At 43.6% G+C, this 25,794-nt stretch overlaps 1 long non-coding RNA gene across 1 annotated transcript in view; it reads left to right on the top strand.

Annotated features, from left to right (window-relative positions):
- The first annotated feature begins 5,862 nt into the window (after window positions 1–5,862).
- The window catches only part of LOC141760379 (uncharacterized), a 34,550-nt gene continuing 14,618 nt past the window's right edge, over window positions 5,863–25,794 (top strand). The window contains exon 1 of the long non-coding RNA XR_012592341.1: window positions 5,863–5,991. This is a non-coding gene — a long non-coding RNA (uncharacterized LOC141760379). The remainder of the gene's footprint in view (window positions 5,992–25,794) is intronic.

Here is a 25,794-nt window from a genome sequence, read left to right as displayed (position 1 = left end):
GCTGGAGAGCGTCTGTGTGCATGAAGTAGGGGTGTGACTTCATTAAGATGAGTTATGATATTTTCGCACCATCTCTCTCTCCACTCTGCTAATTTGTGTCTATTGACGTTCTCACACAACACATGCAAAAGAGTGTGTTTATTCTTGCTGACCTTTATAAATACAGTCGGCACATTAGTTATCTGTGTTTGTATGTGTGGGCAGCTGCTTACATGTGTTGCATGTGTATGTTTAGGTTGACGGTGTGCACCATCCACCACAGCCTGGGCTTCTTCAAGATCAAACTGTTCCTCCTGAAAAACAACGCGGATGCTGGGGGAAGGTGTGTTTCACCACCAAGTTGGTAATCCTGACATACTGTATTGTTGTCCTGACATGACCTGACCTCATTCACACTCCAAACAGACCTCCTACAGAACAAGCAGTTAATCCTCAGAAGGAAACTGTGCCAAGTGTGTGACCAACGTGTGAATCAGCCAAGATGTGAGCGGGGGAAGCATTTTTTTTCTTTCTATAAAATGTTCCCTGTGCTTTGTTTTTCTCTCCTTCCTAGTTTAAAGTTAGACTGTGGGTATAATTAGTTTGAGTGAACAGATGTCAGCCATAGTGAACACACTCTAATTGTGTTTTTTTGCCAACAATGTTTAGGAGTTCGGGAAGAACCTGAGCAGTTCTTGGCTGCCTAACGTTAGCCCAACATGTTGAAACAAGTAACATCACCTAAGTTAACACTGCTTAACAAGCATAGCTAACGTAAGTGGACTAAAGCCACTGTCAAGGGCTACTGCGGTGGTCCCACAGAATAAATTAATTCAACTAACTGTGTGAAATATAACGTTAGTTGCTCCAACCAGGGCAACCTAATGACCTCAAAGTAAACATCATTAATCGGTCGGCATCACAAAGAGAACACGTACAAAGTGTCTGCTAACTGTGTTACCTGGTGACTCTCAGCCGAATGTGTCATGGTTGCTCATAGTGACGGCAGCTGTGTCCTCGTGTGAGCCTTCAATTTGACTTTAATTCATTATGATATGCATTAAATCCATACTCATCTGCATTTCTTATCTACGCCGACCATTTACGTAAGTTACTACGAACAACTACAGACGCATTCGGCCTAAAGTCACCAGTTAACACGGTTAGCAGACAGTAGAGTCACTACGACTTGCCACCGCAGTACTGGCGGCACCGCTAGATTGCGGAATACACAAAGCGGTCACCAGATTAACCATAATCCTCATGGCAATCAAACATTTGTTCACTTTCTTTTCAGCTAATAGCCTGACCTTTATGAAGTGTAGAGGAATGGTTTCTGAATAACTCCTCACTATTTTGTAGAATTGCTAATTAAAGATTAGGACGTCCCTTTGATTGTCTAGATATTCTGCTACTACTCAAACCAAGGTTGTGATTGCAATGGAGTGTCATTTTCAGTTTTCTAGCCATTTGAAAAGTAAGCATAGTACAGGATATAATGGGGTTTTTTTCTAAATGTTTTATATTCTTAACGTCCCTGAGCCAATTTTAGCCTGTTGTACCTGGAGACCATGTGCTATTATGTTATGCGCAATACAACAGAAGTGGAAGATGTTTGTTCGAGTTTTATTCAATCACGCTTCTTTGTTGATCAGCTCAGTTCCCCGCTGAATTCCTGTTTATTGTGCAGTGTAGCATGGCAGCGAGTCTGTGGCTTAACAACAGCTGCATAAATGTATTAGCTATGGGTTTTGAAGGAAGAGTTTTGTGTTGCGAACACTGGCCTTGTAACAGCCTTAAGTGTATTGCAAAATGCATGCTATCATTGAGCTTTTGTACACCATGTGTTTGTCTGTATCGGTGTGTGTGTGTGGGTGTTGATATTTCAGAAGAATGCCAACTGGAAGGTTGGTCAGTTTGCTGCACTGCGGACGGAGAGAATGGAGAGCACAGCACAGGACACGTTCAAGAAACTCCGTTCGAGAGAACTGCAGGTCAGTTTTGCCACACAGACTTCATTTGATAGCTCCAGATTCTGACTGTTATGTGTATGACGAGGGTTATGTTTTATGCAAATACAGCAAAAATGCAAAAAGAATTCATTTGCTCAGTACAGAACAATCTTAAATTTGTACTTTGATCGCGGTCTCTGTAGAAAGAAAGAGAGAGAATTACACTTTGTGTTTATAATGGATACAAAGTTAGCAGACTCCTAGGGGACATCATTAGAAGTATTTTTAGCTTTAGACCCACACACTCTGCCTAAAACGCATTTTATAGTGACAGCTAAAAGATTTTATGGCCTTCCCCTCAGGACGCTCGAAATTTGGTGTTAATATCACAAAATCCACGGCTCCCCTAAAATAATCCCTCCAGCAGTTCTAATATAAACATTACGCAGCAGAGACGACCTGACCTTGGTTTAATGCAGGATAAGGATGGGAGATTTCTTTAAGAACATGATTGGCCAATTCAAAAGGATCATCCGTCTCAGCTACGAGACATGGATAATGACTGGAACCAAAATATATCTATTATTTTGTCGCATGATAATCATTTTAGTCCAAATACCTCATTCTACCTTGTCATATATTGTCTTCAAACTTAACAGGACAGTCTCCTCTTGTATATCGCAGGAGATTTTATCAGAGTCGCCAAATAAATTTGCAGAATTTCTTCCATTGTCTTTTAAGATTTATATCCACAGTGCACCTGTGAGCCACACGAGGGAGCCTGAATCCCCATATTGTTCTGATACAACCCGATATCACGCCAAAGGATAGCATGTCACTGTACACGCCTGTATTAACGTGCAGTATCAGCAGGGGGGCAACAAAGCCACTGATTTAGGTTCAGGTGAGAAAAACAGTTAGGTTTAGGGAAAACCTCATGGTTAGGTTTAAAATAAGTACGTAAACTAGGTAAAGCACGTACGGAAAACAACGTAACGTCAGTGCGGAAAACACGTGACAAAACACTGCATCTTCATGCAGGTGTGTAATATTCACATCTCAGCGAAGCAAAACGTGACACTGACATGCTTTCTTTCGGTGGACAGGCAGTCTATTACACACTTTACCATCTGATAATTGTAGCCTACTTAATAACAGTGAATCTAATATGAAAGGCTAGCGTACATTCTGTTTGTTTTACTGATGAGAGGAAAAAAAACGAGAGTCTGTTACCTGTCAACGCTTTCAATGGACTTTTAAATGTGTACTGGACACTCGTCACACACTGAAGACAACTCTCTACTTAGCAGGACACAACTCTCAGCTGAGCGCTCACACACACATTCGTATAGAGCATGTAGGGACAGGGCTGATACTCTATCATCATCAGCCCAGTGTCACTTTAGAAAAAAACAATGGGCCGATCTACCTGTTTTATGTGCCGGTCAGACAAAAAGATATGACCGTTGTGTCTGTCCAAAAGGCACGTCGGCCCACTGGGAAAGTGCCCGGTCCGCCAGATGGCCAGTCCAGCCCCGGTTAGTCCAGTCTGCTCTCACTGAAGTTTGTCCTGCTGCTTTCTTTCCAAGGTCCTACCCTCAGTCTCGTTTCCCCTCATCAATGTCTGTAGCTCCATTCCCAGAGGACCATCCAGACAAATCTACCACTTTTTTTATTTAATACCACCATCTCCGTCCTGCCTCATCCTGTCCATTTTAACAGAGTTTGCCCTGGCATTGCCAAAAATATGGTCGGGTCAGTCTCGCCACGAGTTGTTTTGACAGGAAACCAAAGGAAAGTAAATATTAGCGGTTGGCGGCGATGGGTCTTATCGTCAGTGATGTAACTTTTTGAAAGAGCCTCGCTAAGCTCACTGCACTCACGGAATAAATGAAAATAAACAGAGGATTAGATCTTAAGCTGCACTACAAAACAGCAAAGGTAGGTAAAAAAAAAAATACATATTCCTTTTGCTCAGTGTGTCCTCTGGTTGTTATGGTAGTCGTGAGGGTAATGAAAGAGAAAGGAACACATTGAAGAAGATGGCGAGGAGTCTTGTCTGTATTAAACATGGGTGTATATTCGCCTTGTGGTTAATGTCAAGTGTGGCTAAGGTACCTGGGTCTCTGAGGGGTTGCAGAGTGAGAGCACTGTTACTGTGATTAAAACGGTGGAGAACAGCCAGAGGGTGATAGTTGGCACAGATTCTGCTCCGTCTCCTCCCTCTCCATTTCACCCTGCATCCCGCTCCTCTCAGTGCTAGCTGTCAGTCATGTCAGTCAGTGTGCTAATGATGCTCCCGTACAGAGCTCAGAGCAGAGCGATACATCTGTCACGCCCGGATATCTCTCTATTCACATGGAAGCAGTTCACAAATGGCCTACTTTTGCATACTTTGGTTTTTACGCAGGATAAGCAATTCACAAACCGTAAACATTCACCTTTTAGTACATTACCGTTACTGTTGTGGCATGCCGTGGTCATTAATACCACTTCCACACACACAGACTCCATGTCTGACACAGGATAACGAACCCGTGTTCACCCACATTTGACCCTGAGCTGTCAAAAAACTGGACCCGGATCTGCTATTTTAGCTCCAAACACATCACTACTAATAGTGTACATTTGCAGTGTTGCTGCTTCCAGTTCATTTTAAAAGGAAAACTTCAATATTTTTCAACCTGGATGCTATTTTCCCATGTTTTTGTGTCTAAGTGACTAATAGGGACAACACTTTTTGAAACGGCTCCAGTATTGAGGGAGAGCGCTGCAGCCGCCAGCCGTTAAACAAGCTGTAATGTAATCATTAAGGGCAATCTGGCATCGTCATTTATGTCCACTAAAAGTGTTTGTTTTTGTCACTGACAGGCTCAGATTGTTATTATAAGTATCTGACAACATTATGGAAAGAACCCTACAGAGAAATTAAATGTTTTTCTTACCTTTCGCTTGATCCGGTCTGTTTGTTATTGCGTGTCTCGCTCGGAGAAGCCTCGCTCTGAAACCCTGCGTCGCATCCACGTTGTTAAAATCATCGAAATACTCAGCCATGACATTGAAAATCTTTTAGATAACACTGAAGCTACACTTTCTGTACTCCAAAACACAACAAACTCTGACAACACCGATGTACCGCGGCACTCCTTTCTCCAACTCTCATTCACGTTTCCACCGTTGTCTGTCCCTTTCGGCAAGTCACATGACACAATGACAAACGGAAAGGTAAGAAAAACGTTTTATTTCTCTGTAGGTTTCTTTCCATAATGTTGTCAGACACTTATAATTACAATCTGACACCTGTCAGTGGCAAAAACAAACACTTAGTGAACGTAAAATGACTGTGCCAGATTGCCCCAAATGAAAACACTAAAGCCCGTCTAGCAGCTGCAACACTCAATACTGGACCAGTTTCAAAAAGCGTTGTCCCCGTTCGTCACTTAGACACGAAAACATGTGAAAATAAAGTCCAGGTTGAAAAATACCAAAGTTACCCTTTAAGTGGTTGTCACGCCAGTCTATTATTATTCTTTTCTTGGATGTTATCAAAGCTGTGAAATGTGCAAATAATGTGTCTAATGAACAAAAGCAGTTTGTGTTGAAATCTTAAACATCACACCTTACCTGCAAGTTTTCACACAAACCTTCCAACAGCTCTCTTATCCCCGTTTTGAATGCAATTTACACTGTGTCACATCCAGTAAACACAGAGTAATTCCAGGTTTTGTCTTGATATATTTGTGATGTTATTTAAAAACCGTGATGTTACATTCACGTACAGAACGATCAAACTGTCACCTGGGAGTTGCTAACATTACCTGTCTAGCAATGTATTATTATGCATGTTAATTACTTTTATACATTATTTCATGAATGCTCTGTTTTGTATGCATTCCTTGGCTGTAGTTATACATCCAGTGCCACTTCCTTTCAGGAACTGGGTGCAGATCTGCGACAAGCTGCGGTGCTCCTTTGACCAAACCAACCTACTGGTGAAGAAGATCAGACCTCTGGGGCTGGACAAGGATCTGTGAGATCTCTGGAGCTCTCCACAGAACAGGTGGAGTCTCTTCCTCTACACCGACTCTCGGTTGTCTTGCTCTTCCAGCTGCTGTAATTCAGAAATGTGCAGATGCGAGCTGTGCAGCTGCTTTTGTTTTCCTATTTTTAGCTCTTTACCTGCTACGATTTGAAGCTTTTCCTTCTGGCTCACAGATTTTACTCACCTTTCCTCTCGTACATTTTCACCCTTCGTCTTTCCCCCAATTCGTCTTCGTCCCCCTTTCTCACCCCTTTCAAAAGGTCACCAGCGTTAGTGTTTGAATTCTCCACGGCTAAGTTATTCATTTGACCTCGCTATCCGTCAGTACAGTGCCGCTCTCCTGGGTCAGCCACATGAGACCGTTGTTATGGTTCCAGGGGTCAAAGGGGCAAAATGGATATCCTTTCAAATCGTACTTATCCCGCAACCCTGAATTGTGTTTGCATGTATGTGTATGTGAGCCCCGTAGCGCTTGCATACACCATTAGAGCCGTATCAGAGTATCAAAGGCTGTAGTGCTGTTGGGGATGATGAATGGCTGCCAGGTGCTGAGGTCCGTGTGGTGATCACCTCAGGTAGGGGCTTTTTGGCCCTGCTGGCAGGGGGACAGAAAGGGTTAAGTGGCTATGGCGGCTCATATAGCCTTGTAGCCCATCGCCTCTGGCAGCAGCTCATCAGCTTATTCCCCAACATCTCCAAGGGAGCGATGATGGTCGAGGTCTAGAGCTCAGGCAGGCAAGCGGTGGGGGAAATGGAGACGAGGCTTAATTTCCTCCAGACCAGAAGTGGGACTGGGGAAGAGAGAAGGGGGGGGGGGGACAGGCTGACTGGCTCCTTCCCCTCTGCCTCCAGGCCTGCTGTCCTGGGGCAGCAGAACCAGCTCGTGGAGCAGCCTGTCAGCCGGTGTCAACATCAGCGCTGCCCTCTTTGCCCCTTCTCCACCTCCCCGTCACGCAGCCCAGCGCTCACAGAGGTTACAATAGAGCAGATTTAGTGTGTGAATAACGTTGGCCTGGGGAGGTGTCAAAGGTGTCTAATTCAGACCTCCCAGTAATCCCCACTCACCCCCACAAAACATCACCACAGTTCACTGACAAGTCATGTAGTGTAGAAGAGGGAGGGGAGACGGAGAGGGAAGAGGGAACACATAAAAAGAGACGCCGCTACACGCTGTCATCATCACGCCTGTTTCTAAAAGGCTCTCGGTCTCTGATGTGCGCGAGCTGCAGCACTCAATAGTTGCTAAGATCAATAGTTTCCTGCCTCTAGTGCTGCTTCATATCATCAGAAAAAAAAGCTACTGTTGGCCTTGTGGAAAAGAAAGAGAAGCATTGCTCTCTCCTTTTGTCTTGCCTCTGTGGTGACTGTTTTCATCTGAGATGTTTTCCGTCTGCTTTGACATTGATGCGTCTTGAGGGAATCGCCAAGACGCGCGCATGAAACGTTCCTCGACAGCGCACCTTACAAACATCACTACTGGCTGAGGCGAGAGGAGAGCCTCGAAGGCATGCCAGGGTGGAGGGTCAGGTGGGTCAAAGGTCAATCAGCTTTAAAGATGTAGTTTCATAATACAGGAGGCGATAGAAGAATGTGTTGGAAGTCAGGTGACTTTGTGTTAATCTCTTCTCAGGGATTAATTGAAAGTAGAGCTGTATTTGTTTTAACACCACTATTTTCTTTAACGCATTAACGCAACCAATCTTTCAGAGGTTGTAGCAGGCTCAGTTTTCAAGATAGAGTGACTATACTGGTATATGAAACTATAAAAACTAAGGAATCCATTAGTACTAACCATGTCATACTAGCTTCTCGCAAAGGAGACTAGATTACGCTTCAAACGTGCGCTAAATTTTGGGGAGAAAAAACTGACATGGCCATTTTCAAAGGGGTCCCTTGACCTCTGACCTCCAGATATGTGAATGGTAATGGGTTCTATGGGTACCCACGAGTCTCCCCTTTACAGACATGCCCACTTTATGATAATCACATGCAGTTTGGGGCAAGTCATAGTCAAGTCAGCACACTGACACACTGACAGCTGTTGTTGCCTGTTGGGCTGCAGTTTGCCATGTTATGATTTGAGCATATTTTCTATGCTAAATGCAGTACCTGTGAGGGTTTCTGGACAATATTTGTCATTGTTCTGTGTTGTTAATTCATTTCCAATAATAAATATATACATATGTTTGCATAAAGCAGCATATTTGCCCACTCTCATGTTGATAAGAGTATTAAATACTTGACAAATCTCCCTTTAAAGTACATTTTGAACGGATAAAAAATGTGATTAATTTTGCGATTAACTATTTTAATCGATTGACAGCCCTGATTGAAAATATACAGCGTGTGGATTTTTAATGCTGTTTAGGGTAATCATCTCTTCATTTTTTGTCTTTTAAAATGAAAATCAGTCATCTATAAATACTGCTGCCCTTCCAAAAAAACACTGGGGTTTTGCCAGCACTGAGTTAGAAAATCATTCATTCTGCACCACAGAACACACAAGCTTCTACTTCTACTGTATTCAGACTGACACAGCATCTATAAATAGTCACACAAACACTCATTCTCTCTCCCTCTTTTTTTTTTTCTTTCTGTCTCTCACTCTGTCTCCTGCTTCCTCATGTGGCCAGACGTGGGCTCGGTCCCCGCAGAGCTCAATTTGCAGTCTAATTCCATATCAAAAACATGGTCAAAGCTCCGTGTTTGTCGAGCGTGACACAAACAAGCAAGGACACAGCCTCAGCGTGGCTCCTCCCGCAACCTCATTATAGCTGTGCCCTCAAGTAACAGATTTGTCCTTAATTGGTGAGTTGTCCTAATTGACTTTAGCTAATTTATGGATTAGATTATTTTTACCCTCCTTCCTAATTGAACCATAACTTTTGTGTGTTTCCCTGGCTGGCTGGCTGGCTGGCTGGCTGGCTGTCTAGGTCGTGGGTAATCAGTGCTGACTGCTGTGAGTTGTGCATGTCTGTGCTGAAGGTTTTGCACCATCACATTCAGTTATGTACAGCATCCATTATAGAAAACGAATCCAGTATGTGGAGGAAAAAAACAATAACAATACCTGAGTAGGAGTATAAAAGCAGGAGCATCCATTTCTCAGATTGATGGAGTGAAGAGCCTTCGGCTGCTAGTCCATCTAGAGACGTGGTTGGTTGTTGGAGTGTTTGTGTTGGTGCCATTGCTGTATTAGCGTAGCTCACTGGCTCTGAGGTAGCGGGGATGAAGTGAAAGAGACTACAAGGGAGAGTAAAAATAGGGGATTAAAGTGCAAAAGCTTGAGCTTTGAATAGTTCTGATAAGCGGCGTCTTTTAAAATCTGTGGGCCTTACAATGGCTGACTCCACCGCTTGTCAGCAACAGGGCATCTTCAGCTTGGATATAAACAAGTCCAAAAAGAGGTTCCTGTTTGGTTTGAAATGTTTGTTTTACTGAAACTTATATGTAGATTCAGATCTCCCCTAGGGCTTAAAAACAAGCCTGAGGCACAACTGCTGCTGTTGTTCCGTACAACTACCTACCTTTTGTGTGTAAACCAAACAATACACTGGATTTTTTGGTTAACGAGGTGTTGCATATATTATGTTTAGACAATGCTCTAATTACAGCTATTCATTTCAATTTCAATTTCTAATTTATTTAAGGATAAGCATTGGAGCTGGGTATAGGTATTCAATGTCTGTTAAGCTATCGACCAAAATAACCTAGTACCAAGTAGTATGGAAACTTCTCCAGTCAAACGATATCTGAATCAAATGACTATTTGTATGGTTTTGCTTGCAGCCAATCACTGCAAGCGTTCTTTGATTTAATGTGACTTGTGATTGGCCCACTACTGCAGCAGCTACAACCCATAGAGAGGCGAAGTCCCTGCCCTGCCGGTGGACCCCATGGGACCTTATTTTGGAAAGAATATGTACAGTAGTTAACGGAGAGAGAGGAACATTTGTTTGATCCCGTTTGAATTTAAAAGATAATTTTGCAAGTCAAGAAAGTCTCAGTTTGTCGTAGTATCATTTAGTTTTGTGTGAAACCGCTCAGTGCACTACAAATGAAACATCATCTTACCTGATGTGCTTTATCCAGCGACTCCTGGTCTTTTTATCAGCCGGGAAGAAAAAGACAGCCACGGCCTGTTTATTCATGTGAGTACATCCCAGTAGGAAACACACTGGCATTGTAGCTTCAGAGAGAGACGTCACTACGCGACTTTTGGGTGTGTCGTCTTTCCAATATACATATTTTCACAGTCTTATACTTCCACAGTTTTACAACAAACTGTGACTTTCTTGACTTGCAAAACTATCTTTAAATTGACAAACATCATATGTGAGATTCATGACGCAATTCAAACGGGATCAAAAAAGTTTTTGCCTCTCGCTTATTATCGCTTAAGGGGCGGGACTTCGCCTCTCTATACAGACAGGATTGCCTTCCTGCACACGGCTCTGAACATAGAGATGTCTGAGCTGGTAACAATAGCAGCAGTGCTGACAGAGCTAACCGTTTTAACCGGAGGATGGGCGTTAGACTTCCAAGACAGCGCAGTCCCGCCATCGTGGGTCGGGGCGTGATCACTGGCAACCGCTGCTCAATGAGTGCTATGCAGTGATTGGCTTGTGGGACACACAAATAGCTTCCATTTCCATTATATGTATTGAATAAAGCACTATTGGTATCACTTTAAGGGTACTGGCATCATACTTTTTTTTTTAACGATACCCAGCCCTAATAAGCATGCGGTAGCAGAAGTAGAAATACAGGCCATGACTGAACTTTAATTGTATGCACCGTTGTGTCAGCTCAACCACCAGAAGCCACAGAAACATGGGGAATACAAGACACCTGCCCAATGGGAGGCTCAGGTATAATGATAAATCTTGGGGCATAGAAAACTCTTTGAAAGTGATGTTGTCTCTTTCCTTCGGGGGAGATTCTGCTGTATTCTGTCACTTGCATCTGCATGTACTGTATATGAATGCTATTTTTTGGTGTGTGTGCGTGTGTGTGTGTGTGTGTGTGTGTGTGTGTGTGTGTGTGTGTGTGTGTGTGTGTGTGTGTGTGTGTGTGTGTGTGTGTGTGTGTGAGCATTACAGTATACAGTGTGTGTGTGTGTGCATGAGTCTAAAAGTTCATGATGGTGAGGAGAGAAGGTTGAGACGTGTCAGGTATGAAAGTGCCGCATCCCTCCTTGGGGCTGTCAGCCTGTTACCAGGTGTCACTTCAGCTCCTCTCGCCCACCTGCTTTCCAGCCTCCGCCAGACCGCTGCAACACACACATACACACACACACACACATACACATACACAAAAGCTGCAGACAAGAGCGTGATGAGTATAAAGAGAAAGCCAAGCAAGAAAGGGATGTAATAGAGGGAGGGAAATAGATACTGTACCATCATTTCCCCCAATAAAAGCCAGTACTTAAATGATGGATTAAATGCCGTGTACATTTCCATGGCATTGGATCATCAGTACAAAAATATAGTCATGCAATATTCGCCACTATGTACCTCTGAGTTTCCCTCTATTCTCCCTCGCAGATTAATATCATTCAATTATTCATCCTCATAATCTTAGCTGCTGTAAAACTGATGTAAATCAAACTGAGCATATCCTGTAGATGTTTCACAATAAAAGGCTTCCGGCGAAGAGAGAGGATAATGTTCTCTGAGGTGCTGAAAGGGCTGTAATTTGAAGCAGATGGAGGAAGTGTTGAATTTGCATCAACAGCAAACAGCAGCATCAATAAATTACCATGGCAAATGGGGGCAGAAACAACATCAGGGAGGCTTCTTACATAAACACGATCAGATTTACAGGAATTAGGAATAAAGCCGTGTCTGTAATAATGGCCTGTTTGTCTCTTCTGTTGAGGTAAATAAAGGTCTCAGCCTCTATTGACGACAGGCAGGCAGTCGTACTATTGTCTTACCACTGCAGAATCATCTTTTCTCTCAATTGGAGTCTGCTCACAGTTAATACAGGAGACGTTGTTTTACAAAACCTTCATCAGCCAGCTCAAACCCAAATAGACGCTGAGGTTTTGATTCCACAACAATCTAAAAATACGGAGTTTGCATGGAATTATTGAAGAGAGAGACGCGGGTTTACCACGCTGGTGTTTTGTGTGCGTGTGTGCAGAACAGAGAGGGTGGCTGAGGGAGGCAGAGATTAGGCAGCACTGGATGAGAGCAGCAGAGAGAAGTTGAGAAGGAAGGGGTTCGATATCAAGAGCCAATTCACATTTGGAAGCGATAACGAAATAATTGGAATTGGAATTGATAACGGTGTGCCATAGTTGACAGGCATCAATAGCTTCTGAAATGCTCCATTGCCTCTATCATACTGCTCATTTGGCTGGGAGATATCGTCGCTGCTTCCACAAAACTTGTGGCAATATGTAAATATATTAGTGATGTTATTGTAATAGACTTAATCAGCAGTATGCTTGCTATAACAAAGAGAGCTGTGTCCGTATACTCTGCACCAAGTCAAGCACGTTTCCAGTGGGTGTTGGCCTCCGCCAGGGTTGTCACCGATTCTGTTTGGGATTTTCATGGACAGGATCTCAAGGCGCAGCCGGAGGGGGAGGAGAGAGTCCGGTTTTGGGGACCTCAGAATTGTGTCTCTGCTCTTTACAGATTGATGTGGTTCTGTTTGCTTCATCACCTCCAGCATGCATCGGGGCATTTTGCAGCCGAGTGTGAAGCAGTCGGGATGAGAGTCGGCACGTCCAAGTCAGTGGCCATGGTTCTCTGCTGGAAAACGGTGGATTGCTCCCTCTGAGTTACTGCCCCAAGCGAGGGAGGTCAAGTATCCCGGGGTCTTGTTCACGAGTGAGGGTAAAATGGAGCGTGAGATGGACAGGCAGTTCGGTGCGGCGTCAGCAGTGATTCCGACTATGGTCATGAGCTTTGAGTCGTGACCGAGAATGAGATTGCGGATAAAAGTGAAGTGAGCTTTCTTCTTAGGGTGGCTTGGCTCAGACATCCGGAGGGAGCTCGGAGTAATAAGCTAGGGCTGGGGCGATACACATATTTCCCGATTCGATACTATCACGATATTTGGGTGCAGATTCCATATGTATTGCAATTTTTAAGTCTTGCGTTTCTACAAGTACTGCGAATTTTGTTAACTTTTTTAACACTAGACCATCGGAAAAAGTTGAATCTTACACTTTACACTAGAGACTTTTACTTTGGAAAATATCTAGGTAAAGTGGTGGACACACTGCCCGCATGAGACGCGCGTGGTGGCTGCGTGGCGTGTTGTTTTTTATTTTAAAGCATCATAAATGAATACAGTACGGAGTTTTAATTGTGGATTATTACTATTATTTACTAATTACCACACGTTTCTGAACCTTTCTCTGTCTAAAATAAATATAAATTATATTTATCATGAAGTTAAATGGCCATTAAAAGGCAAACTATATGCAGAAAGAAAGGGCTGACAGCAGCAGCAGAAACACAGCTGACACGCAGCCGATATGCAGCCAACACGCGTCTGGTGTGAACACCAGAAGCCTGCATCACGCAGCCAACACGCGTCTGGTGTGAACACCAGAAGCCTGCATCACGCAGCCACCACGCGACGCAGACGCCACGCGCTCCTGACGTTGGTAGTGTGCCCATGGCTTAACACTTCATTTTACAGGTCTGCAAATTTCATGGTAATTAGGTGATAATTGGCAAGTAACCTATTTGAAATTTCTTTGGAATTACTGCCAAATTATCCCAAAATTTACCTCAAAATTTATCGAAAATTACTTTATTATAAACATTATTTAAAAAAAATAAATCATGAAAACGTTGCTGGGGAGAGGGTCTCCTGAAGTACATGCTTAGCCTTTTCCCCCTGCGACCTGGCCCCGGATAAGGAGATGAAAATGGATGGATAGATGCTTGCTGTAACATAATAAATGTATAATTCAATTTTTTTTCTTCAAATTTTCCTAGAAATGATCCTGATTGTTGCCATCTGATATGGTGCTAAATCAATGGGAGAAGTCTAGAAGAGAAAGGGGGAGGAAAAAAGAGAGAGAACGAGCTCTATGAGGGTCTCTCAACCCTCGTACGTCAATCTACGTCCTATTTATAGAGGCTTAGTAGTCTGCTCCTCAGCTTGGAGCTCTCTCTTTCAGTCTCCCATTGTCTCTCTCTAACCATCTCTCAAGGTTTCTGTGACTGTCTCTCTCACGCTCTCTCTCCTAAATCTGTATCCTTGTTAACACAAGGGGGGTTTGCGTAGGAAGGGAGAGATTCCATCCATCAGGTTTTTTCTCCTCTCTCCTCCTCCTCCTCTTCCAAAAACTGACTCACAAACAAGTAAACACGCACAACAGGAACAATTTCCCTACAGCCTTGCCTCCTGGTTGTTCAGTCGACAAAAAAGAGGAGGACAGAAATAGACAAAAAGAGAAAGAGAGCGAGAAGGAAAGAGACACCTCTCACAGCTATTTGCAGAATTGCAGAGCTTCAGATGCTGACAGGCCTTTATCATTAGCTTTCATACTTCTGTCTTGCCAAAGGAGCATTTTATATTCGGAGCCAGGCTCCGTGCGAGGAGGGGGGGGGGACTAAATCAATTCCAAATTATTGCACCTCTCAATAACTGATGGCCATGTCTGGGCGGAGGACAAATGATTAATGATGATACTATGGACAATATGAGTAAGACACACACCGAGACATTATCGCCTGAATGCCGACACACACACACTCACCTACACACACACTGGAGATATAACTGTGTGTGTGCGTCTGTAGTAGCTGGCGGTGATTACTGAGGTGAAAGAGACGTCACTGCTCCTTTTTGTGCTGAGGAGTAGAGTTCAGCGGGAGTGTCTGTGAGTATAAAATAGAATAAGCAGGTGAGTAAGGGTGGAAATCATAGATTAGCTCACAATACAAAACTAAGATATGGTATATAACCCGCAATGACCAGTTATTCTGCACCACACAATACATTTAAATCAAAGTCCCATCATGTGTAACTCAAGAGCAAAACATGCCTCTGAAATAACATTCAAAGTTTTCACAAAAGCATCATTCATACGCTATGTTCTAGAGAAATTATTAGCTGATGAAATGAATAATTGGTTGAGAAAATCATTCAGCGTGAATCAAAATTAATCATTTTTGATGAGCAAATTGTTGTTTATCAAGCAAAAATGCCAAACATCAACTCAACTGTGTGGATTTGTTGCTTTTTTCTCTGTTTTGTATCTATTGGTCGGACAAAACAAATATCTGGTACTAGGGCCGCACAGTTAATCAAATATTAATCACGATTTTGGCTTCCCACAATTAAATGATGATTGATTGCGATATACACTCACCGGCCACTTTATTAGGCACACCTGTTCAATTGCTTGTTAACACAAATAGCTAATCAGCCAATCACATGGCAGCATCTCAATGCATTTAGGCATCTAGACGTGGTGAAGACGACTTGCTGAAGTTCAAACCGAGCATCAGAATGGGGAAGAAAGGGGATTTAAGTGACTTTGAACGTGGCATGGTTGTTGGTGCCAGACAGGCTGGTCTGAGTATTTAAAAAACTGCTGATCTACTGGGATTTTCACGCACAACCATCTCTAGGGTTTACAGAGAATGGTCCGAACAAGAGAACATATCCAGTGAGCGGCAGTTGTGTGGCCGAAAATGCCTTGTTGATGTCAGAGGTCAGAGGAGAATGGGCAGAGTGGTTCGAGATGATAGAAAGGCAACAGTAACTCAAATAACCACTCGTTACAACCGAGGTATGCAGAATACCATCTCTGAACGCACAACACGTCCAACCTTGAAGCAGATGGGCTACAGCAGCAGAAGACCACCAAGTACTAGCAAGGTGTACCTAATAAAGTGGCCGGTGAGTGTATAAACTCCGTTGCATATCAAATCAAGCGTTTTTTAAACAAACAGGCAGCCACCAGGGGGCGATCAAGATGTTTTGGCTTCACTTTTGGGGAGCTGTCGTGCTGCTGTGAGTGCACCCTGAAAATGTTTCCTAAATGTTGCGGCTGCAGTCCATCTGTCAGTAGAAGAGTAATAAAGCTTGCTGTATATTACTCGTTTTGCCCGCCTGCGCCGACAATGAAAATGTACTGAATTCAGGTAAAGAAGAACCTTATAACTATTATTTGATTAGCAGGAATGTAACTGAAAGCAGTGCTCTGTTGATTTAAATTTGGGTAAAAAGTGTTGGTACAGTTTCATTTTGCTTCTGGGAAATGCACCATGAATAAGGACCCGTTTTATTTTAATGCAACGATTTGTACATTAGCAGGATTGCAGCACAACATGGACGTAAAAGCAGTCCTCTGTTTATTTAAATGTGATAGTGCAATGAATAATCGTTATAAATATGATCTCAATATTGGTCAAAATAATCATGATTATCTGCTGCTCTAGCTGATATTTGACCTGATCATGGCATTAGATGAACATTCAGGGGATCACAAAAGTTGCCTCTGGAAAATATGAATGTGTGTGCCAAACTTCATGGCAATCCATCCCATGGTTGTTAAGACAGTCTGGTCTCGCCCCTGTTTGTGCCTCTCATGCATTCACATTCAAGTCACAGAGCTAAGTATCCGTTTCTCTGAACACATATACCCGGATTTGTTTGCAAACCCCAGAAGGTCGTTTAGCAACACTTACCGCTGCTCTGAAGGTATTTCCAAAATCCTCAGACTCTTCTAACCATCTGGGTGAAAAACTATTCTGTCTGGCGCATGATATAAAAGGGTTTTAAAAAGCATTTCCCAAGTTGTGACTCTTGGACTAATTATTTTCCAACAAAACAAAGGCTTACCTCAGTGACTGGAATTTAAATACATCAAAGACACAAACTGGGGTTAAGTCTGGGAGAAAGTAATGGACCTTATCATGAAGCTCTTTCAGTCTCACAGAAGTTAAAGGGCACACATCATGAAAAACTTTGCTTTTTCAGTGCTTGTGTTCATACATTTAGGTATCTGGAGTGCATACCAACCCACAAACTCTGGAATAAGACAACCCAGTCAGTTTTTTTGTGGGCTGCCTAAATCCAAAAACTTGTGACTCAACAAACCATTCAGATTTGGCTCCCCTTCCTATGTCACATGCAGGCTCATTAGAATATATCGCCCACTGCTTGGGAACTACCTTTGCAAAGGTGCACCATATTTTTCTTGCAAGCCAATCAGAGCAGACTGTGCATTTTCAGGAGGTGGTCTTAAAGAGACAGGCGCTAAATCGGAGCGTTTCAGACAGACGGTGAATACAGGTATATTCAGACAGACAGTATGAGAATAATAAAGTGTTTTTGGAACATTAAAGCATGTAAACATGTTCTAGTAGAAACCCCAAATACAAGTATGAACCTTGAAATGAACATGATATGTCCCCTTTAAACACAAATACAACATGTATGCAGAAAGCCCCTCATTCACTTGTACAATAGTCAAAGTAGGAAAAGGCTGAACCGACAGCAGAACAGGTTCACAGTTAAAAGGTGTGAGATAAAGGAAGGACACAGCTGTTTCCCAGTATCACAAGATACAGCATTATTGGTGCCAGTGAATCAACATCATATTGCAAGCGACTATACTGCAGGGAGTTGATGTTCTAGTTATTCAAGAACAGATTTTAGGCCTCAAACTCAGTGAGCAATCTCCGGAGTCTGGGAAGTGAAGCCAATGCTGAAGTGCCTTAAACTTGCATTCTTTCTAACAGCCAGCAGGGGGCGACTCCGCTGGTTACAAAAAGAAGTCTGATTGTATAGAAGTCGATGAGAAAATGAGCCTACTTCTCACTTGATTTATTACCTCAGTAAACATTGTAAACATGAGTTTATGGTCTCAATCTCTAGTTTCAAGTCTTCTTCAATACAGCATGATGTTCATTTAGTCAATTATGGTCCCATTGAGAGTCAAATAGACCATAAAGCAGGGGATGTTTTAGGGCGGGGCTACCTTGTGATTGACAGGTCGCTACCACGGCGTTGTCCGGTCTGGGAGTTGTTCGTGTTTTCGTCTTAGAACTTTAACCCTTTCACAGTGTGTTTTCAGTTCATGAAACATTTTAGTCGCCTAAAAATGTCTTATTCAGCGTTCGGTTGTATTTGGCTCCACCCTCTCATGTCACTTCTGGTTGCAAAAATACAGGATGGCTGGCGACGGCCAAAAGCCAAGATGGTGACGGCCAAAATGCCGAACTCAAGGCTTCAAAACGGCAGTCCACAAACCAATGGGTGACGTCAAAGTGACTTCGACCACTTCTTGTCCTTGTCTATCTGTTAGCTGTGCAGATGAAGCTGCATTGTCTTAGTGTGTTTATAATAAGAGAACAGCAGGATGCACTGTGCGCTGACCAAATCACCTGCAATTACCACCCACAGTCTCAAGCCATTTATCTCTGACTTTTCCCAGGCCGACGCGCCGACACACAGAACATCCATAGAGATGCATCTAAATAACTGCTTGTGCTCATACATTTGGGCAGAAATGTATAAACACACTTGCTTACAAATCTAAGATCTCAGTACAAAGAGCCTCTGTCACACCCACAACCCGAATGGCTGTTTTGTGTTGTCAGTCATTTACTCGCAAAACATACACTTACCCGGCACTGACAAAGAGTTCCATCTTTTATTATCTTGCCGCACAACAAAAGCCCAAATTCATGTGTGCTTTCTATCTTACTCGTAATCTTCCTCACAGCACTCAGGCTGCACTCTGGGGAGTCATCTCAAAACAGTACGCGTAGCCCCGAATAAAGTACGCATACACGTATACACACTCCATTACACGCACACGCGCTCCCCAACGCTTCGTCCCTGATGCACTTGATAGCTGGTGATAGTAGCCATTGTGAGAAGCAATGTTCCCCATCTCTGTGTTGGGCTGTTATTACATTAGCAGCTCTGATTTTATCCCCTTCTCTCTTTCTGCAGCTCTGCCGCCTTATATCTCTTGATTTCTTCCTCTATCTATCCGCCTCCTTCCTTCCTTCGCGCTCTGTCTGTTGTGATTTAGTGCTTACGGTGTTTACTCTCCAATGCAGCACCAGAAACCAGGGAAATTATAACTCTAACCCAGGCCCGAGTCTCTCTCCAAATTATGGCCATTGATTTGTGTCTTTATTATGTCTTCAGTGGAACCTTGTTCACCAGCATCACCAGATCCAGACGCTCAGAGCAGCTCAACACTGCCATCCAGTGATGGTTTAATCCACTGGTGCGTAACAGAGAGAGAGTGGAAGCAGATCTTTTGGCTGTGTATGTTTAGATGCCTGTTTATGTATGTCACATATAGTGACTGAGTTACACGGCTGTCTGTTTATACGAAGCAGAGAGCGTGTATGGAGTGTGATTCGCTTGTTAACTGCTGTGTAGCTCAATTGCAGTCAACTCAGTGAATGAGGGAAAAATCCTTGTGCATTTGTGTGCAACCTCAAGGTGACTGAGTCAGGGGTGTCTCGCTCTTTCTGTCTCTCTCTCTCTCTCCGTGGTGGTTTACATTACCATGGGCAGAGCAGTATGGAGCAGTGGCGGCCCGCGGCTGGTTGAATGCAGGAATGCCCCGGCCATCTGCTGCACATTAGAATTAGACCTCCAGCCCAATTCAATTAGCAGCCCGAGCCAGTGCCACTGATTGGGCAGAGGGGGGAAGGCCACAGTCAGCCACTGGCCCACAGTACACATGATGAAGGGAGGCAGGGAGGCAGAGGCATTGTGCAGCCAAGAGTGGAGGAAAAGGGACTAAAAGCAGCAGAATGAAACATTTCTAAATAAATTGAGCATGGATGGAAAATATCTGAAAGGTAAATAGAAATAATCAGTAAATGAAACATGACTGGCTGTTGATGGACAAGCCCGAGGTCACGTCCCCGTGTTTGATCTGCAATTTATCACCCCCACGGCTAAACCCACCAGAGATCACAATAAAGAAGAAAAAATAGTCCCAAATTGTCGAGTTGGAAGCACATTGTCTTTTTCTCTTGCGAGTCATGCCAGCACAGAATCAACAACAACAGTGGTGAAAGCAGGCAAAACAAGACTTCTGCCAACTTTTGAGCAAAACAAGAGGAAATAGACAAAGCTGATTGAATAAAGGAAGAGAAACGGCCCCGCAGATAAGCATCTTGTTCGCTCTCATAATATTTGGACAAAGACAGCTGGAAACAAACCTATCATCGTGCAAACCAAAAGTCGAATGCCGCGACTGTTTTCCCAACTTTGATGAGCTAATTAAACATCTGTAATACAGGATACACATGTGTAAATATGTCAGTGTAAATACATACAGTGCATGCCTCCGAACCGTTAATGTTTTCTAAAATGAGCCAGAGTACTTTATAATGACTCAAAATCATCTATTGTAATCATAGTTTCACCGGTCAGTAGTGGTTTAAATCAAATGCAGCATATTAGAGATTTAAAAAAATGACCTTATTCTATAACAACAATTGATTGCAAGGGTATCCTACCTACGAATTAGGTGCGACTTAGTGTTTGGAAGGAAGAGTGCATGTGCAACCCGTTCTCACTCCCAACTCGTCAAACACCGACAACTGGGCAGCGTCCCTTGGAATCAGAAAGCGACGCACGGAGGCACCCTTTAGCGACAGTTTCTGACGAATCGGGCTTTCAACCGGACCGGTGTCTTATGTGAAACTAAAAGCAAACTAAAACTAAAAGTAACATTGACTTATTTTGTCACGTATGCTGTTTTTCATGTGAGTTGGTATCATGAGTCACGTGCACCGTCACGTAAGTCAAGTCAGTGAAGTTAACGTCATCAACGGCCATTTCCTAACCCTAACTAAGTGGTTGTGTTACCTAAATCTAACTTCCTGTGAAAACAGGAGTTTATTATGAAAGGACACTATGCATGTGACAAGCGTATATTGACATGCTGCAGCTGGTCCGTCCAAAAGTAATGCAAGAGGGGTACTGACCGAACGGCAGTATTTGATGAGTTGAGGTGTGAGAATGTGTTGGCGTGTGAGTGAATAATATACCGGCACAAACCTTAGTCCAAGTGGAAAAGCAAGTCTGTGGTTGTACAAGATTTTTAGAGCACAGCGAGATGGATTCGCACACATACATGTGGTTTACTCAACCCAAAACACAAACATATACAAAACCACACACACACATACATAGTTGTACACAGACTTACCTGCCTAATCTGCCTAATCTCCCGAACATACACACACTACATATCCACATATTGACTTGGTGGCAGCAGGACGTATACTTCCAGTGGAACATACTTTCTCATATGTTCTAGATGCTGTCAAATATGCTCAGAGCCCTTGGAGACATAATGCACAAAAACATTGGCTCATATAAACAGTGTGCTGCGCGGATATGTTCCCAATTATCTGCTGCATATTTCTCTGATTTTTAACTCATGCCAGACTGGCAACTTTGCGAAACGGAGACTTTTTAAACAATTGCGGGATTGTGTATTTTGCTCGAGCGAATGTTTCTGCACTGCAGCGTTTTTTTCTTTTCTTCTCGTGCTAGAATAGCAAAAATATGTTGAGCAGTGTTTGCTCCAGCTTGTTTTTCCCCCCTCTCATACAGTGGTGTGTACATTTGTGCGCGTATCACGATGTGATTCTGTTGTTGTGTGAGCGCAGGGAGGGCATCTTGTCAACTCCCTTTCCTCGTCTCTCACCTGTTCCTCGCACCGCAAAAAAAAAAACCTGCAGTGGATCAGCACGCCGTGCTGTGCAAACATGCCCTCAGGCAGGTGCCACACACGCACACAAACTCTCACACACGGAACACATTTTTCAAAAGTAACAAATACACATTGGGATGGAAACCTCAAAAAATATCATTACTCTTTAAAAGTTTAAAAGAGGAACAGGAAGCCAAAGACAATGCTGCAGACACAGAAAGGTTTGCCTCGGTGCATTACAGACATACTCATCAACAGAAGACATTCAGCACATAATGCTGCAAGTGAAACACTTCAAGCCTTTCTGTGTGATGGAAAATGCACACACAAGACGCAGCAGGCTAAACAGCATGGCAGTAATGACTGTTTCTCATTGGACATCTGCGTGCGTGTGTGTGTGTAATCTCCATGCCTCCCATTGCTTTGCCTCTTGGCTAAATTCTGCCGTGAAGCCAGTGTTATGGGCCAACGGGCTAAACCTCGGCCTGGTGTGCTTAAGCATCCGGATCGATGAGTGTATTCCACTACATGTGGTCTATGAATGTGAGTTTAAAGCAGGACAGATCAAGCTATCCACCTGTGCAGAGACAGAGAGGGGTTCTGGGTCAATAAGTTTGCGGTATCAGCGTTGTTGCTGTAGCAGTAATTATGGCAACCTTTGCGGGATTTATGTCTGTCAACCCGTGTAATAACCAGGATATAGTGCATCACTATGAATTGTTCTGCTTGTTGGGGTTAATGTGGGCAGATGGATTGCGTGCTCACAATTTGGGTCGTAGCTCATCGCTGTGTGTACGGTAGATGCCGTGAGTCACATTGAGTCAGCATCTCATTACTACAACTCTGTGAGTGTGTGAGTGTCAGGCCGGGTTAATGGTAATGTTTTCAGGGGCACACTTAAGGTCACAGCATATGTTCAGAATCAGAACATGCTGTGTGTCAGAGAGTATCAACATAAGGTTGCTCCGTGTGCACATGTAAGCTGTTTTTCTGCTTAGATTTTTGTATTTTTTGCCATAATTTCTATTGGTATTCACCAAAGTAGAGGCCTTTGCACATCTTTTTACACAACTTTTGATATTTCTTTTTACCTCCTAACCCCGTCCCTCAAGAGGTTTTCGCCTTTTGCCAGGCTTCCATTGTAAATTTGTTCTTTATCTTTATTAAATAAAGGTTAAATAAACACCGTGGGCGTTACGAATAAACAACACGAAAATGCGAAACACTCATCTACGAATATTTTGCTTCAAAACTTTTCAGACTGGCAGCAATGCACATTTGCAACGGCTGCAACACTTTTTCACAGTGTAAAAGTGAACCGTCACATCACCTGGTGATTGAGACAGAAGATAATGAAATTAAGGAACCACACTGTTCCAATTATTACAAAGCAAATGCTGCATGTACCTTCAACAATTGCATTAGAGTCTAGGGAGCAGAGCCGTGTAGTCGTCGGACCCTGGTCAGAGCTGGCCGATTCTACGCTATGATTGGCCAGTCTGCGTTTGAGGGGCGGGACTCAGCAAAGGGTCAATTGCTGTGACAAAGAAACTCAGCGAAATAGCTACAATGAAGTCCAACCGGGCGAGGAACAAGCAGGTTGTCAAAACGTTAACGGTTTCGATAGACTTTCTGTTTATGGAGGTAAAAAGAAAACGTAAGTGAGCACTCCCAAAATGTCGCTATCAATCCCTTGTTGCACAGGGATACTGTGGAAGGTATGGTAGGTCAAAGTTGAGCCAGAACCTCACAAGTCTGTGATGGATGCGAGGTAATATCTCTGGGTGTACACAGAGAATATTGCAAATCAATAATCAAGAGTGTGTTGTTATGGCATATTGGATTTTGACATTATTTTTCCCATCAGTGTGATTAAGCATCTTGATTTGTCAGGTATTTGATTTTGCTGGATTAACCAAATGTATTCCTATCTGGTGATTTTATCCATAAATTCTCAACTGATTCTCCAGAAAATGAAAGGGACCACTAGTAGCGCTAGAGAGTAATTTTTTCACGAGTGGATCCCTGTTTTGTTTGGATGCGCAAGCATGCATACTATCCACACACTTAAGATTTTATCACAGTTTATATCAATATCACAACATTAAGATCCAAGTTGTTATAAACAGTCTTTTAATGTGTGATATATCTTTATATTGTATGCTCAAGTATCTGGCTGACTGAATGAACACAGGCAGCCTTCAGGAAGGTAGAGAGAGATAAAGTAAGCCTCCTCCCTTCATGCTAAGCACACACTGGAGGTCAAGTACCGCATTTCTCAACCTCCATCTCACTCAAGGGCCTCTCTCTTTCTCTTCCCCTGCTCTCTTTTTTTCCCACTTTGCCATCCCTCGGCTGCCTTTTTATGCCTCCTTTCTTCTCTATCAGATGCAGACAGACGGTATTCAATGCCATGGCGAAGCCTGGGCTACGTTCACTGCTCTGACTCAGTGACCGCTATCTTTTCTTTTTTTCTTCAGCCTAACACACATCACATACTGTACGCGAAAGCCTTTTCTGTCCTACACAGAAATCACGTTTTAGAGCGCACAAAGGGCAAAAGCAGGCTATCATTCACTCTCAAACACACACACACACACACACACACACTCTCACCCAGCTCTACCTCTGTGTCCTCTTTGCCCTGTCTGCAACGTATTGTTTAGGTAAATGAGTCTGTGCACCCAGCGGGGGAATCAGCATGAATAAGAACCTGAATGCATTACGCCATTACTCTTCCCCCTCTCCCTCTCCGTGTGGCCTCTGCCTCGCTCAGCACCCACAGTCCTTGAGAGCTCAAATTGACATTGGAGACCTGGTTATTAATATGTGGATAGTGGATGTGTGTGTGTTTTGTGTGTCTCTGCGCGTGTGGAGAGTGATAGAGTGCTCTTGTCATTTGTGTGCACTAGATGTTGTGTGATTTGTGTTGAGAGAAAATGTGTGTGTGTGTGTGTGTGTGCCCCCATGCAGACAGGCAGACTCAGGCATGCTCTCTAATTAGATAGACAGAGTGGAGCACGCAGACTCAGAACAGGAGGAGAGGGATAAAAGAAAGGTTGCCTTTCTATACACCTGCTGAAAGCATTACACTGTGCCAGTGTATGTGTTTGTATGTGTACGTCCCGCTGCCTGTTCCTGCTCTCATGCACACGCTCTTGCGTGCATCTCAGCATGTATTTTTACCCACCTGTGTAAAGCTCACCTGCGCGCCTTTCTTTGTTCCCTTTTTCCTTTCTGTGGCTCCCTCCTGCTTGTGTGTATATGTCTGTGAGTGTGTGTGTGTCGGTGCATTCGTCAGGTGTCACCCGGCGAGTCTGATCCCCACAGAAAGCTGCCGCCACTGTTGGCATGGCGACGGCTGCAGTAGCCTAACGTGAGACACTGCTGCCATGGTTTCCAGGCACGCCAAGCAGGGAGGAGAGGACTGGTGCTGCATCACAGTCGGTCCCTTCCTCCTCTCCTGTGTGTGTGTGTGTGTGTGTGTGTGTGTGTGTGTGTGTGTGTGTGTGTGTGTGTGTGTGTGTGTGTGTGTGTGTGTGTGTGTGTGTGTGTGTGTGTGTGTGTGTGTGTGTGTGTGTGTGTGTGTGTGTGTGTGTGTGTGTGAGGGAGCCCCACTAGCCTCCCCTCCTTATAGCCCATATTCCCTTCCCACAGTATCTCACAGACCTCTTTGTTAGGATGTGCTCTCAGAATGTGCAGAGAGAGGTGTTTCTCCTCTCTCTCTGGTGTGCTGTGTGTGTTTATGAGTTCGGAGGTGCACATATGTATTTATTTTGTCAGGCCTCTGTTATAAGGCATACACAGTTGTGTGTATGTGTGTGAGTGTGTGTTTGCTGGCAGGCTTTATTTGATCACCTACAAATGGATCTGCAAGCCATAATGTACTCAGAACCTATGAGCTCTACTCTGGGCCGCTGTAATGTTTATATAATGGATATTTCCTCTGAAACTTCTTTGTACGGTGACTAGCAGTTTCATCCCTTGTCCCGCATATTGAGACAATGTTATGCATTTTGATTGGTTCTAGTTTTCAAACGTCAAAACCACTGCAAGACAGACGCACTTTTTCTAAAAATCTGGCTTATATCCAATGGTTGTGAAGACAACAGGGAAGGCTGTCATCACGGGGC

Source organism: Sebastes fasciatus, chromosome 22 (assembly GCF_043250625.1).
Source record: "Sebastes fasciatus isolate fSebFas1 chromosome 22, fSebFas1.pri, whole genome shotgun sequence".
Lineage (NCBI taxonomy): Eukaryota > Metazoa > Chordata > Actinopteri > Perciformes > Sebastidae > Sebastes > Sebastes fasciatus.
Note: the sequence above shows the minus strand (reverse complement) of the source record. Positions and strands in the feature narration are given on the sequence as shown.